This window comes from Prinia subflava, chromosome 3 (assembly GCF_021018805.1).
Source record: "Prinia subflava isolate CZ2003 ecotype Zambia chromosome 3, Cam_Psub_1.2, whole genome shotgun sequence".
Classification (NCBI taxonomy): domain Eukaryota; kingdom Metazoa; phylum Chordata; class Aves; order Passeriformes; family Cisticolidae; genus Prinia; species Prinia subflava.
In genome coordinates this window covers 8,516,926-8,531,994 of record NC_086249.1, presented here as the reverse complement: position 1 = coordinate 8,531,994, position 15,069 = coordinate 8,516,926, and the positions used below count along the sequence as shown (strand labels likewise).

The 15,069-nt window shown below is 43.1% G+C and overlaps 1 long non-coding RNA gene across 1 annotated transcript in view; it reads right to left on the bottom strand.

Annotated features, from left to right (window-relative positions):
• The window catches only part of LOC134548807 (uncharacterized), a 25,852-nt gene extending 10,783 nt beyond the window's left edge, over positions 1–15,069 (bottom strand). The window contains exon 1 of the long non-coding RNA XR_010079900.1: positions 12,713–15,069. This is a non-coding gene — a long non-coding RNA (uncharacterized LOC134548807). The remainder of the gene's footprint in view (positions 1–12,712) is intronic.

Below are 15,069 nucleotides of genomic sequence, written 5' to 3'. Positions count from 1 at the left end.
GGTGTGCTCCATATAAGATGAGAAAGTGTCTTTTCCTGCCCTCAGTGATCACCATCATCTAAATGCTTAATTGCTGGTCTTTGAGAAAGTCAGAAAAAGGTAGGAGTAATTGTGCAAACTTAGAGTTTTGTTTCAAAAGTGAATTTTGTAGAACTTTTTTCTGCAGAAAACTTTGCAAAGCTTGCTGCATTAAAGGATGTTCTTAAAGGAATAAGTGAAATAAACATTTTTGTGCTTGAATTCCTATGTAAATTAATACGTATATATTGCAGGTAAAATATATATATATATATAACTGCTGTCATTGAAGGTAAATGTGTGTCAATTTTGCAAAAAAATTTACTTTTTTTTAGTTTGTGGGGGTTTTTTGGTTGTTTTTTGGTTGGGTTTCTTTGGTTTTGGTTTTGGTTTTGTGGGGGTTTTTTGTGTGTGTGTGTGTGTGTTTGGTTTTGGTTTTGTTTTTTTTTTTCCCCCAAGAAATTAGTAATTGCAAAACTTCCTTGTCATCTTTCTTAGGAATTGCTTGGCTCACCCTCATGTTCTTATCAGATCTCCAGATACTGATTTTTTTGGAAGGTGCTTTTCCACCTTGGGTGTTGGGTAGTCACAGAAGTCAACCCTGCCTGAGGTCACCAAATAGGGGCTGTTCACTTTCTGTTGCTGTGGTGTAAGCAGGACATGAGTTTGAAAGCTTGTCTGAGGCCACACAGAAAATCTGAAGATTTATTCTCACTCTCAGTCTGTTCTCTGCCACCTTCCTCAGCCTTGAAAGATACGATGGTTAAGCCTGGGGGTTGTGCCTCTATAGATTATTTGGCCATTTAGGAGTGGCTGCAGATATCAGGGGAAAGTTCTACTATTTTTTCAACCATTTATCCTTTGTAATACATAGAACAGCTCGGTCACACATGGGCAGCAGGTGGGAAACTCCCTGACTCTTGTGCCAACACTATTAAATGAGTAGTGCATTTCACGTACTTTATTTCTTGCCAGGGCTTGCTTGTTCCAGGAGAGTTTAAGCATGTGTTTGTTTGGTAGCTGGGCTCCTGTTCACACCCAAAAGGATCTCATGAGATGTTTTGCATGCTGGCCTGGACCTGGAGAGTCACGAAGCCTGAGTGTCACCGATAGCAGCTGCATCTTTGCTGCAAAGAGATTAACCAGAAGTGCTTTCCCTCCATCCTTGCATACGACATTGGGAGCTGTGAGATCGAGCTGCTCCTTCTTTCTGTTTAGCTCAGACACTTCTGGAGCATTCTGTTTCCCCCAAAGCCATTATAATCACGGGTGTCTGCGGAGCAGCGCTGTGCTCAGCCATTCCCACACTTCCCAGGATCTTCTCCGTGCTGTCCAGGCCTGGCAGTCATGTGGAACTTTGGAAAAAGTGTGTCATTGCTGAGGCTGGTTCTGCTGGCTCAGGCTGCCACGGTGGCATCTTGTGTGCTCTGTGCAGTATGAGGTGAGCCATGCAGTTCACAGGTGAACTCTCCCGTGGTCAGGGAGGGATCTGGATTCCAGCAGCGCCCTGAAAGCAGGCAGTATGGCTTCAACAGGCTCAGAAGCTGTGCCAGTGCAAGGCAGTTTCACATGGCTGCAGCTGTATCCATGTCTCAAGTGGCATCACTGTAAGTATTTACATAAAATTAAGAAGCCTCAAATCGTGACTCTGGCGTGTGCATTTTGAATGGCAGCATTTGGCACGCTGCAGAAAGATTTGGCCCAGCCTGTCTTGACTCTTCTTCCCTGGCCTTGGGCTCCCTCCTATCTTGTCAGCAGAAGCACTGGTGCAGCTGCCATGAGCCACACCAGAGACACGATATGGTTTAAAATTGCTTACATATGGTGGAGTGTAGTTTGAACTCGGTACCTTCATCCTTCGGTTCAGCAGGCAGCTGCACCGGTGTTTGTGCTGACAACGGGAGAAGGAGGAAAGAAGGATCAAAGTACAAGAAAGAGGCAGACAACAAATGACTTTCAGCAGTGGGGCTAAAAGGGCCCAAGGCACTCAACTGCCCTGCTCTGCACGGGGACTTTGCCCAGGCAAACTCCAGAGGAGCTTTCCAGCTTCAGTGCTCCGTGATCCTGTAAAAGGATGCATGTAGCCAAATTCTCCCTGCATTCAAAAAACGTTGATCCTCAGCCGCGGAGCTCAAAGCTACAGACTCCTCAGCTTTTGGCACTGATTTCCAGGCACATGTACCCTGCTACCATGTGCAGAAACCCTTTATTCTGAGCAGGATGCACAGCTTGCATGGTAGTGCACGTGCACCCCATTGCCTGCCACACGTGAGAGCCTCCCCGAGTGTTCCCAGGGCACCCCGCTCCGGCCAGTGCCGCACGGAGCACGCTGGCAGCAGCTGCCACTTCCCTTTTACGACTTAAAGGAGATGGTAGTTGATAATGCTGATGTTGCCATCAACTGTGAGCTTGCAAAAAATAACTGCACGCAGTTATTTCATGTGACTTTGAAGTAAGACTTTGAGTCTGTCCCTGAGGCGTCTTGTGGAACATCCACGTGGGCAAACCACCTTTGGCTTCGGCAGCCACGCAGGTGGTGACTGGCACTGCAGTCCCCTCAGCAGGCTCCAGCTCTCCCGTGTTACTGACAAAATACACGTGGGTCAAACACAAACAAAGGGAAAGAACTTCAATCTCAACTCCAGTGGCATGTGGAAGGTAAAGAGGAAAAGCATTACTTAAAAGGAAGCCCCAGCATCTTTCACTATAATTCATTGCCACATTCAGAGACTGCTTGTTGCAATCTGCATGCTGGAGACCTAGCTCACTGGGTTTTAACAACACTGTTAACATAGCATAGCTGCAACTTCGGCATCATGCATTCCAGTCCATCTCTGTTCCTCACGTGACTTTCATTGTTTTCAGGAAAATGGGATACATTAAGAATCTGAAGTAATTTATTTTGTATAGCTTCCTTTTGCAATACAGTGCAGGCTGCATTAAAGCTCAGGAGGCAGCTAGACATGAGCTGACACTGAATATGCAAAAATATTTAAAATGAGCTGTATGTACCATGTTCTTTATAAATAATTTGCCTGTTACAAAGTAAATGACATTAATTACAATTATCACAACATAGGCTATTAAAGTTTGAGCAGGCAAATATATAATAATGAGATTACTGCCGTTTTCATTAACACTGGGTCACTTCTGCATTTTACCATTTCTGAGTATCCAACTTGACAATGTCTTCTCTCTGTCCTCATGACTGAGTCATTATTAATGCAATAAGAACTTGCTGTCCTTACAGAGAAATAGTGTTCCCTTCATGTATGTTTTTCTGACCTTTTTCCTCAAATCAGAAATCAAACTTTTCCATAAACTCCAATAGTCCTACTTCTGCGGTTAACAGAAAAGAAGGTGGAAATTCTAATAAATCTTATGTCATGCACTAACATGGAGAAGAGGTATATGGAAGCCTTGCAGGAGTCCTCAAAGGAATGAGTTGCTGAAACTGGGAAAGGGAGCACTAACACACAAAATCCTGTCCTATGACAGACAAAAAAGTTTCACACTTTAAAATCCTTAATTCCATAATTTTTATACATTTTTATAATTTAAATCAGGAACTAGGCATTTCAATGATGGGTGTGTTTAGAAGTAGCTAGGCTAGTTTTAAACCTTAGAGCCAAAATTTCAGATTAACTGTCTTTAACAGTGAGCACTGCCTGCCATGATCTCTCTAAGTGCAAAGCGTTGGTCTGGAGTAGTTGTGCCTTGGATTAGCTTCAAGCACACAGTCCCAAACCATGGACACCACGCCCTGTAGTGCTGGCTGCCATCCTGGGTGGTTCTAGTCCCAGGGGTGAACCAGAGCCAACGGGGGACTTCTGTTCTCTGCCTCTCTCCCAGACAGAAATCCTGGCCTTTTGTGAGAAGCTGGAATTGCCACGCTGTTCCAGGCTCTCGCCCTGGACCCTGTGCTGCAGGAGGCTGGGGAGGTTGCTTTCCTTGGACATATCAGCTGTCCTACAGTTTGCTCAAGTTTTTTGGGGGGGTTGAATTTTGTTTTTTTGTTTCTTAAGGATAGAGGAATCCTTTATCATCCCTCAGTGCTGTATTTCAGTGACCAGCATTAGTGTCTGATAGCTGTTTGTCATCCTAGGGCCTCTGCTTTGGCTTCAGTGCAATAAGCTAATGGGGATGGATTAAATGAGCTTGGGTGGGCTTTTGCTGGGGTTAATTTGATGTGTGTGTGTGCAAACAGTTTCTCCTATGCCAGCAGAATGATCTGTCAGCAGAAAGGTGGGTAGGTAATACCTTCAGCTGTTCCATCTGGATACAGAAGAGGAGGAGATGCTGTTGGGAAGCACCTGGGTAGAGCAAAGGTGTGGTAAGAAACAAGCCTGTCTTGATGTCACAAGACACAGTCCAACGACTGATGTACAGGTCTCTGCAGGAGCTGCTCTTGGCCTAGTTTGCATGGTAATGAGAAATGGAAATGCTAACAAAAAATCTGTATTTGTAGTATGAAGTATTTGTAGTAACAAAAATCATTACACAAGATTTTCTACACTGCTGCTAAGAAGAGAAAACAGTAATAGTTTAGACTTTCTTTAAAAAATTTGGAGATATGTAAGAAAGAAGCTAGGAGACATCAGGTGGGTGCACTGGGCTCCTCTTCCACCCACATCCAGGGGCAGTGGTGGTGTGGGCCAGAAAGGGATCCTGGAGGGTTTTGAATGCCTTCTGATGTCGCAGCTTTCTGCAAAAGTGAGGGTTTTCACCTTTCCCAGACTCCCTGACTACTGCTCTAAATGGATGGAAAACTCATGTTTTGTTTTTTTACCTTTAGTAGCAGGATAATGGCTGACACTGCATGGAGCTTCAGAGGACCAAGGGGAAAATGGGATTCAGAACCACTTTCCCTGCCTCCTAGGGAGCAGGATCCACTCAGGATCAACTCCGCTGATCCTTTTAGCTGGAAAGTAAGCTTGACTCTTACTTGACCTAAGCCAATGCTATTCCTATTCACAAAAGGCACTGTACACAAGTAAATTGTTGTCCTGTTGCATTACACTAAAAAGCCATATTCTGGCATGTCAGGGGGTTGCCTGGAGGAAGGGAATGTGTGGAAGATGAAGGATGTGTCGTGCACAGTGGTGTCGGGTTCTCTCCTGTCCTGGCCCCCAGAATGTTCTGGCTCTGCACTGTGCTTCCATGCGGAAGAATGAGGATTAGGTCTGTCCTGCTGTGAGATGATTCATGTGTGGGGAATGTGCGTGCTCAGAAACAGCCAGATTTCAAGAGGGCATCACTGGAGAGAGGCCTGGATTAAGAATCAGCAATAAAACAATAGCTGAGCAGGGAAAAATGTGTTTAATAAAAGGAATTTACAGTTGAAAACTTAAGCAGTTAGGATTGCTTGTCTAACCATTTCTGCTAAAGTTGCTGCTCTTCATCCTATTTTTCTTAAATGTCTTTAGATACACTGTTCATTCTTGGATTTTAGATTCATTTACATATTTATGCATATTTATATCTCACATTTTATGTGTATATATGTTTTTAATTATGCACTCTCTGAGGTGTTTTTTCCAATTTTACTACATGATTTTGCTTTGATACCATGTTGGCATTTACATAGTACTAAAATAGGGCTGGGTACTTAAAGTTAACGTAGCAGTAGCTAGAAGTCAAACTGTTATTTCCTTTATCTAAAATGTGAAGGATGTGAGCTAATATTTGACAAAATAAAAGTGTTTCCCAACTTTGATATTATTCATGCTTTCCCAGAGATGTTAACATAACCCTGTAATTGGCATGAATTCTATCCAGCAATGAGCACTGTAGGAAATGCACTTTGTTTTTAAGGCACAGTAGAAATTCACAGGATATAACAAGCTGTACATTTGAGTATGGTTAATTTTCTCTCTGTGCAATTATTTTTTTCTGATGGGAAAAGTAATATCAAGCTTAACATATTTCTCAGTAGAGAGCTTTCTGTGAAAGGTCCTCATTGGGGTATAAGTGCATAATTTACAAATGGCATGTTATGTTAAACAGCCATGTTCAGAAAATCTGCATTTGAACTCTCCCTTCCAGAAAAAGAAAAAAAAAAAAAGAAAAAAAATCATCAAAACAGTTCTTTTGCTTAGATTCCAGTTCTTGTCTTCATAGTGAACAACCAAAGCATGACAACATGGGTCTGGTGTACAAGCCCTGAAAAATCAGATTTATAAAGCAAAAACACAACTTAGGCTGGGGTTGTCTTTAGCTTGTCAGTTTGGCTTCTGTCTGAGCAGGCCCATGCCACTGGAGAACTGCTTGGAAACCCTGTGTGAAACTTGTTTATACCCCTCACTTCAGTCCCCCTTGCCCAGGTAACCTCACCATGCACTGCAGACCCATGTGTGACTGGTGTAAGAACTGGTGTGTTGTGCTGCTGGAAGAGTATGGCAAAAAGGCCTCATCATCCTCATCACAGCCAACTGCTGCTTGAGAGGCAGCCTCCCAAGCCCCATGGACCCTGCTGCTGCTTTCCTGCTGCCCACTTTCCCTTCTTAACCTTCCCTCTTTTTCTTTTTTTTTTTTCCTGCTGCCCACTTTCCCTTCTCAACCTTCCTTCTTTCTCTCTTTTTTTTTTTTTTCTATTTTCCCTGTCAAGCAACTTCATTGCTAGAGCCAACATATACCATAACTGATAGATGCTGCTGCTGAAGCTCTGTGCCTCTAAACTTGTGCAGCAAGAACCCCTTTGTTCCTTTTTTGTTTCTGTTCGGGTACAATTTGAGTAGGCAGTGAATCTCTGGGAGGTGGGGCTAGAAAAGCACTCAGCATTTTTTGCTGAGTTCCATGCTGCTGGTTTGGTTTTATTTTTTTTCCTTTCCCCATTTAATTTGACTCAAATTGAGAAACAAAGCAAGCCAAATCCAAGCCATTGTTGCTCAGGCAACAAGATGTAGCTAAGAATGAAAACTGCAGCTTCATTAAAAGCGGTGCAAAGGATGTGCTGTGGTTGGCTGTGGAAGTTTCTGTCCATCAAACCTGGGTGCATTATGAAAACATCAATTTCCATCAGATTCACTACATAAGCAGTTCAACCTGCCATGACAAGCTTGCATTTGTTTATGTTCATTGGAACCGTTGCTATTTGGAAGTTAAAATATTTTTGGCAGGCACTAAAGAGAGAAATGTGGTTAATTTTAATTTCTTCTTGCCAATTATCAGTTCTGCTGGGTATATCATACAGCTACCTAGGAAATCTGGAAGGCTTCATAAAATCTGGCAGCCTCAAGCTAATTAGTAATATCAATGTTTTTCAAATGACTGTTGATATTATTGCTGTACCTCATCCAGGGACTGTCACCCTGTGTGTTCACGAGCTATGGCAAAGTGTCATAGCCATGAATCCAAAACTCTCTGAAATATGAACGTATTTCTGTCCTTTTATCTCCTCTGCACTCCTCTATTCCCAGTTTGTAATCCTGATTTATCTTGTGGATTTAGTTAATGTTAATTTAATCTATGTAACCGAAGAGAAAAAAAAACCACATGGCAAAACCTCCTACATTAATGGCTTGATATTAAACATTCATGATCATGAAGTGGCACATACAACTATGAAGAAAGTGCTAGATTCTGCAGTCTTACTGTATCCCATGATACTTGATTTTGTTTCCCTTTACTCTTGAACTTCTGGAAATAATTAATGAGAGGGCAATTTTGGGGGTGAAATACTTGATTAAGAATACAGAACAATCATACAAAAGTAAAACAATCGTATAAAACCCCCACAGTATTTTATATACAAAAACCCACCACACACACATATTAACACGTGCATTGTTGTTATGGTATAATTAGGAAATAGGAATGTAGTAAGGCAGAAATCTAATAATGTTCTTCTCTCAGGTTAACTTTTGTTAAGGTATTAAACACACTCTTATCATTAGCAAACAATACTGCTATTTTTGTGGTAGGCTGGAGTCTAATGTTCTGACCCAGACTGGCCTCACTTTGTGAGACACTACAGGCAAACAGCAAGAAACTTGTCCTCCCACATAGATCCTGTAATCTAAATAATAAAAACAACCAAATGCTGAGGGGTGAAGGAGGGGGCAGATGGTGGTCTTTATTTTACAGAGGGGGAACCAAGTGAGCAATTAGTTCAGTGATATATCACAGATTGAAGAGGGCCCTGCAATAGAAAGATAATCCCAAACCAGGCTGCCTGGATCCAAGTCCAGAGCATTCACCGGATCAGAATTCTTTCCAGTAACAGGAGCTGTGGGAGCAAAAGAAGTGAAAATACGCCTAGGCATTAGTTGGAGAGGTTGACAGAATTGTGAGTCATTAGGTAGAAAGAGGAAATGGGAAGCTGGAGGATAGGATTATGGAAAAGCTAAAAGCAAAGCTTTTAATCTATGAACCTTCCCTTCATAGATAGTTGAGGTATGACTGCCAAAATACGATGTTTATTTTAGGTTTATTCCCAGTGGGGGGATTCATTAAAATGTGTGGATCATGTTTTTTTCAGTTGTATTTCATCAGCTGTTGGAAAGTCTGTGCTGTCTCTTAGTTTCTGGAGATCAAAGTGTAGGCAGTGAAAAATAATCTAATCTGCCACTTTGGAATAATTTGCCACAGCAGGCATTCCCAGTGCAAATCAGAGTACAAATCAGATGGTGAATCAGTGATCTCAAAAGAGGATTACTTTGGATTAGTTGTCCAGTGAAGCAGGCACTTTGTACAATGCAGCAGACAGCTCCAGCATCAGCCAATTCATTGCATGTTTTTCAGTTTGTTTGGTTTTTTTTTAAAGGAACATTAGTTTACCAATGGATTTTCATACACTAATTAACAGTATTTTGACAGTGTTTCTGTCTAGAAGAGAGATTATGTGACAATACCACTAAGCAAACTTAATGGCCAAACTTTCAGGAGAGGGAGGAGGCCTGGTAGGAAGCAGCCCAAGCTGCATTTTGGTTGACAGCAGGTGCAGGTTTAAACACTGGTTTGAAGGTTCTGTCTTGAATGTCCATTTCAGCTTAGAGCTTGATTTGTGGGACAGGAGACAATTTTGTCTGGCCATGGTTCAGTTCTACTGCTTCTCTAGTTTAATGTTTTAGTGATGCTTGACTTATCATAGAATGGCCTGGATTGGAAGGGACATTAAAGATCATCGGGTTATAACCAACCCCTTGCCATGGGCAGCAACACCTTCCACTACACCAGATTGCTCAGAGCCCCATCCAATCTGGCCTTGAACACTCCCAGGGATGGGGCAGCCACAGCTTCTCTGGGAAACCTGTGCCAGTGCCTCACCACCCTCAGAGTAAATAATTTCATCCTAATCTCATCTAAACCTTTTCTGTCTCTGTTTGAAGCTGTTCTCCCTTGTACTGTCATTGCAGGCACTCACAAATAGTCTCTCTCCATCTTTCCTGTGGGCTCCCTTCAGGAGCTGGAAGGTCACAATTAGGTCACCCCAAAGCCTTCTCTTCTCCAGGCTGAACAATCCCAGTTCTCCCAGCCTTTCCTCCCAGCAGAGCTGCTCCATCCCTCTGATCCCCTTGGTGCCTCCTCTGGCCTGGCTCCAGCAGGTCCCTGTCCTTGCTGTGCTGGCCCCCAGAGCTGGGTGCAGCCCTGCAGGTGGGGTCTCAGCAGAGGGGCAGAGGGGCAGAATCCCCTCCCTGCCCTGCTGCCCACGGGGCTTTGGCTGAGCCCAGCACACGGGGGGTTCTGGGCTCCCAGCGCACACGGCCGGGGCAGCTCCAGCCTCTCACCCACAGCACCCCCAAGTCCTTCTCCCAGGGCTGCTCTTGAAGAAAAGCTTTAATACCATTTCACTGATAGTATACTTTGCTAAATTAATCTGCTTTTCAGTTTCACTGGTATGAGTAACAAGGTAGTCATAAACACCACTTTTCTATTTATGAACACAATGTCCTGTTTCTTCAGGTCAATATTTAACTCCATCATGCTGTACCTGTGAGGTCATTACTGTACACAATCAATCGTTTTGCCACCTAACTGTTTACCTGGGTTCTGGACATTTATTAATAAAGATAAAGCCATTCTTGGCTGCATTTTCCATGTCACAAAGCTGGCTTGTTGGCTTAAGAAGCACCATCTATCCAGAACCAGTCTCTGGAGTGGCTGTAAAGGGATTAGAAGAGAAGGACAAGAACTTATTTGGACATCAGGCACTCAAAAGAGGCAAATTGTGCACATTCTCTGTGTGTGAAATGGTATCTGTTTCAGTATGGAAAGCAGTCATTGATGGAAAGCTCAAATTTCCCAGACAGTATAAAACCCCTGTGGAAGAAGAGCAGAAGTAGCCAACTCTTACTGTGACGGCAGAAATAAACCACATGCTATAGCTTGAGATCCAGGCAGTGTTACATTAAGGCAAGCCCAACTCCAGCAATATTTTCTCCTGTGTTTAGACAGTAACAGCTCCAGACCATCATCCAAGCTCTGCCCCCACCCCTTGACACACTGGGGAGAAGCGGAGCAAGCTAAAATTTCAGGAGTCACTGGTGGACAGTGACTTTGCACCATTGTTTCTGTGTTCAGAGCAAGCCTGAACAAGCTCTGGGAAGCTTGGTGTCTGCTCCAGACAAAGGTCAGCACATTGCTTCTGATTCAGTGCCAGACTGGTTGTTCTGCCAGAGGTTTCCTCCCCTGCATCATCACCCTACTCTCTCCTCTGGACTCTGCAGCAGGCTAGAGGTAAGCCAGAAGAGGAAAATATCACAATTGCTCTTGAATCTTCTTTGGAAATGGATGAAAATGTTCCCCTGGTGCCCGCTGTCCTAGGTGAGACACCAGTCTCAGCAATGAACAAAGTACTATGAAAAGTGACAGGGAGACTTACACCTCTAAACTGCTGGGATGGAATGAGGTCAAGTTTGGCACAGTGCATTACATCAGCTGGAGGAATCCTCCTTTAAAAAACAGCCCTTGCCAGCCACGCCAGATACATCCTCTAACCTGCCTAACAAAACCACCACTGAGAGCCTCTTTGTCCACCAGGGCTGTGACAAAGATGTCCAGGTATGTTTGTGCAAGGAACAGGACAAATGCCTGCTGTCCTTTGTGTATGTTTGAAATACAGCTCTGTGTGTTCTCAGTGATCTACAGCGATCGATCCTCTGCCATAAAGCAAACATCAGAACCCATCTTTTAAATAAAGAAATACTTCAAACACGTGGAAATTTGGGCTTGCAGGAATTGCTGGGACAATGACACAGCCCACAGGTTTCTTGGTTGCTTTAGGGATGTTCTAAGTCCACCTGTGCTTAGACCACATTGTTACTTAACAGGAATGGCAAGCTTTAGAAGGATAACAAGACTGAATGGGTTTTCCTCTTGTGGCAGACTGGAAATCTGTCTATGTGTCCATGACAGAGGCAGAATCAACACCAGATTCTTATCAAATATATTTGTCTTCAAATTCTTCCAAAACATGACAAAGTGCTAAAGGCACTTTAATCTTGGCATGTGCAATTATTTCTTATGAAATAAAAAGTTTGTTTATGAAACCTTCCTGTCCCTGCATATCATTCCAAGTTGCCTAGCTACCAGTATAAACCTAACCCTGACCATAAACTTAACCAAGTATCTAAGCAAACATTTCATTTGTACCTATGAACAGTTCTACTGAAGTCACAGGTCTGAAATTCTGCATGTCATTTTCCCAGCCATGTGTTAGTTCATTATACAGAAAGCAAAAATCCAATCTATACACACATATTATGTGAACATATTATATGTACATATATATACATACATATGTATCCACCTGTACAAAAGACAGCAGCCTACTGGCAATCAGATGAATTTTTGAGCATTTCCCAGATGTTTTTGACTCCAGGCTCTCCTGACTTCCTTAGATGTGTGTGCTAAAAGGTACAAGTGGGTCATTGGAATGAGAAGGCAATTCACTGAAATCTGTCATTCACACAATATGGTGAATAGCAAAGCTGTGCTGAATACACATAAATGCCTAATAAGGAGACAACCCTAATATGACTGTCTGTGTGACATCTGATTTTTTTTTTTCTGATGTTCAAATGTAAGTGGGCTGTAATTGACAGAGTGAATATTATATGCATGTAAAGAAACAACACAGTCTGTGCCTTAGCTTTTGACTTGGAGACTGAAGGATTCCTTGGTATCAAACATTTTTAATCTTGTAGAAGTTTTGTTTTATTTAGGACACATTCCCCCCCAAAAAGTGCCTAATGACAGTATGTGAAAGGACAGGAAGGCATATTGCCTTATAATTTATTGCTGGCTGCAGTAACACTATCCATACTAAACATAAATCTACTGTTGCCAAATGTACTCGGAGAAATCAGCAGCAAATAATACCAGCTATGGCTATCTTGCCTCCTTTCATTCCCAGGGCATTTGACTCACTTTTTTATGTTTCCACCTTGGAAGAGGCAAGTGAATTTAGAGTGATAGCTGCTCAGCAGTCAGTGCTACCCACAGAAATTGGATTTGAACATAAGCGTATCTGCTGCTCCAAGCTCTCTCCTGGGGCTACAAAGGCAGATTATATTTTGCTGTGTTAAGAAATTGCACCTGTAAGAATAAGAATAAATTCATTAAAATCTGAGGTAGATTCTGTTTCCTGAGCTCCTGGATGTGTTTGGGCTAAATGATATGTATGAAACCCTCATAAATGCCAATACATGGAAGTTTTCTGACCTCACAGCTTCAGATATCGTTTCCAGCTCACCATGTATAGTGTCTTGTCTTATCCCCGGTGTGTTCAGCTCTGTTCAAACAGGACAATGTCCCGCTCGCTGTTTGCTCCAGTGCCGTCACTAATCCTGGCAGAGCCTGGGGTGGGCTCGTCAGGAAAGGCAGGGACAGCACGGAGCTGCTCGGCTGCTTGGAGTGGGAGGGAAAGGAACCTGCAGAGCCTGCAATGTACCACCAGAGAGAGCTTTTGTCCTGCTGACTTTACCAGGGACACTGCACGGGGCTGTACTGCAGCTCTCAGCTCGCAGTGGAAGGGTTTGTGAGTGTTGAATCATCAGGTGGAGAGTGAGAATCGAAATTCACAGCACTGATACCATTTTAACTGCACCCTTGATCCTTTGAAGTGGTCAGGACAGCTGGTGGAGCTGATGCCAGCCAGGGGAAAGCTGCTACTAAATTAATGTCTCCTATCTATAAGGCCCTGGTCTGACACTGGTTCCTCTGATTTTGGCTGGTACAATCTAGAGAGGATGAGGCACTCTGGGAGTGATGGGACTGCCCTTGGAATTGAGTGGGGACCTGTGCTGCACATCTCTCCTTTGCCATGAAATCATAGATTCATAGCATTACAGAATCACACAGGTTGGAAAAGACCTCCAAGAGCATCAAATCCAACATTTGACCAATCAAGTTCAGGCATAATCTTGCTCTGGGAATATCACTTTTGGTTTCCACAACTGACACATTACACAACAGCAAAATATTTGTCAAATGTATGCGATCACACCTTCATTGAGCTTTGAAATACTATTTTTGTTTGCTCTGGATTTCTTAAGTGGAGAAAAACAGCTTCCGTGAAATGGATAAAACTTCAAAGAAAGTTTTGTTTCACTCTTCATTGTCTGTGTGGTAGAGTTTGGAATGTATTTTATCTGGTATTTTTTTGTGGCAAAATACCAGCGTTGGCTCAGGAACAGAATCAGGTAGGTCAAAGCTCTGAAGCTGTTTCTGGGAAGTGTCAGGAGATGTTTTGCAGGTTTCCCAGCTTCTTTCCCGGGCATTCAGTGCTGCAAAGAGGATACCAGGCAAAATGGATGATAACTGGGATCCAACATCTCCACCAGCCTTGTGGTTTGAGAGGAAGCATCCCCCTCTCTGCCCTCCCCACCTCCAATATCTGTCTCCACTTTTATTGCACAAGAGTTTGCAGTTTTAAAGCTGAACAATACCATCACCACGTGAGCCTCCTGAGACCTGAGTGAAAGGGATGGAAACCTCCACTGGGGCAAGGGTGGCCTTTGTTCTCACAGGAAGGCGATTGCCATCGTTCAGATCTTTCACCCAGCTGGGCCACAGCCCTCCTTCCACACTAAAGCTCCAGGGACTGCTGGGGAATAGGCGTGCTCAGGCCTGTAAAGAGGAATTTCTCACTGCAGGTAGGATAATTGCAGCTGGCTCTGTTCTCTTCCAGAAACTGTCAAGTCCTAGGAATTTCTTAGTGTCTTATGTACTCCTCATTTCAATATCTCAGTGTACTCAATTGTTTTTTCTTTTTTTTTTGGTGGAAAGAGATCAAACAGCATATTAAATAGCCATCAAAGCAACGCATATGCTCTCAGTGAGCCAGGCACATGACCAAACTCCACACAATCTAATTGTATGTAGACATGAACATCAAGAAGCCCTGGAGAAAAACACCATACCACAGGTCACGTGGATTATTCTGGCATGTTATGTCAAGCTAACTTAATTACAGATTGTCTTTAATGACGTGTTGCAGGCTTTAATTTTGTGTGTGTATGTCACTAAATAAATAACAACGCTGGCAGCCTAAAAATTGTGTGAAGTCCTAAGGAAGCTAAGCTATTCATGTTGGTTTGGGACTCATATAGACAAGGTTTCAAACTTCAGTGGCTCTGGCTAGGAAGGGGTGACTATGCTCAAGTGTCCTGGTACAGAAGCAGGCTCTAGTTTATTTATGTGCTCAAAAAAACCCATTGTTGCAGTAGATGTATTCCAATGTAGCTTTCAAAAATTTATTTCAACAAAAATGGATCTCTTAAATTTATTCCACCCTAATTTTCACCCCAGAGTGAGCTCTTTATTTGTGATCGTTGCACTAGCTGCTTGCTGAGAGTCCTGTGTTATTCCAGGCCTTGACACCAATGAGGACAGACACATTGCTGCACTACTTGATTGAGGTATGCAGAGCTGATCATGTTAAAAATTCATCAGCCCCAAGTGAGGTTTTAGAGTTGCTACAGTTGGAGACTGTGCTTGAAAAGAAAGGTGGAAAGTTGTCATAAACAATACAGGATTTGACCCTGCAAGACATTGTGACCCTTTGGTGATATGTGAAAATCTCCTCTTAGCCACCTTCATCATTCAGAG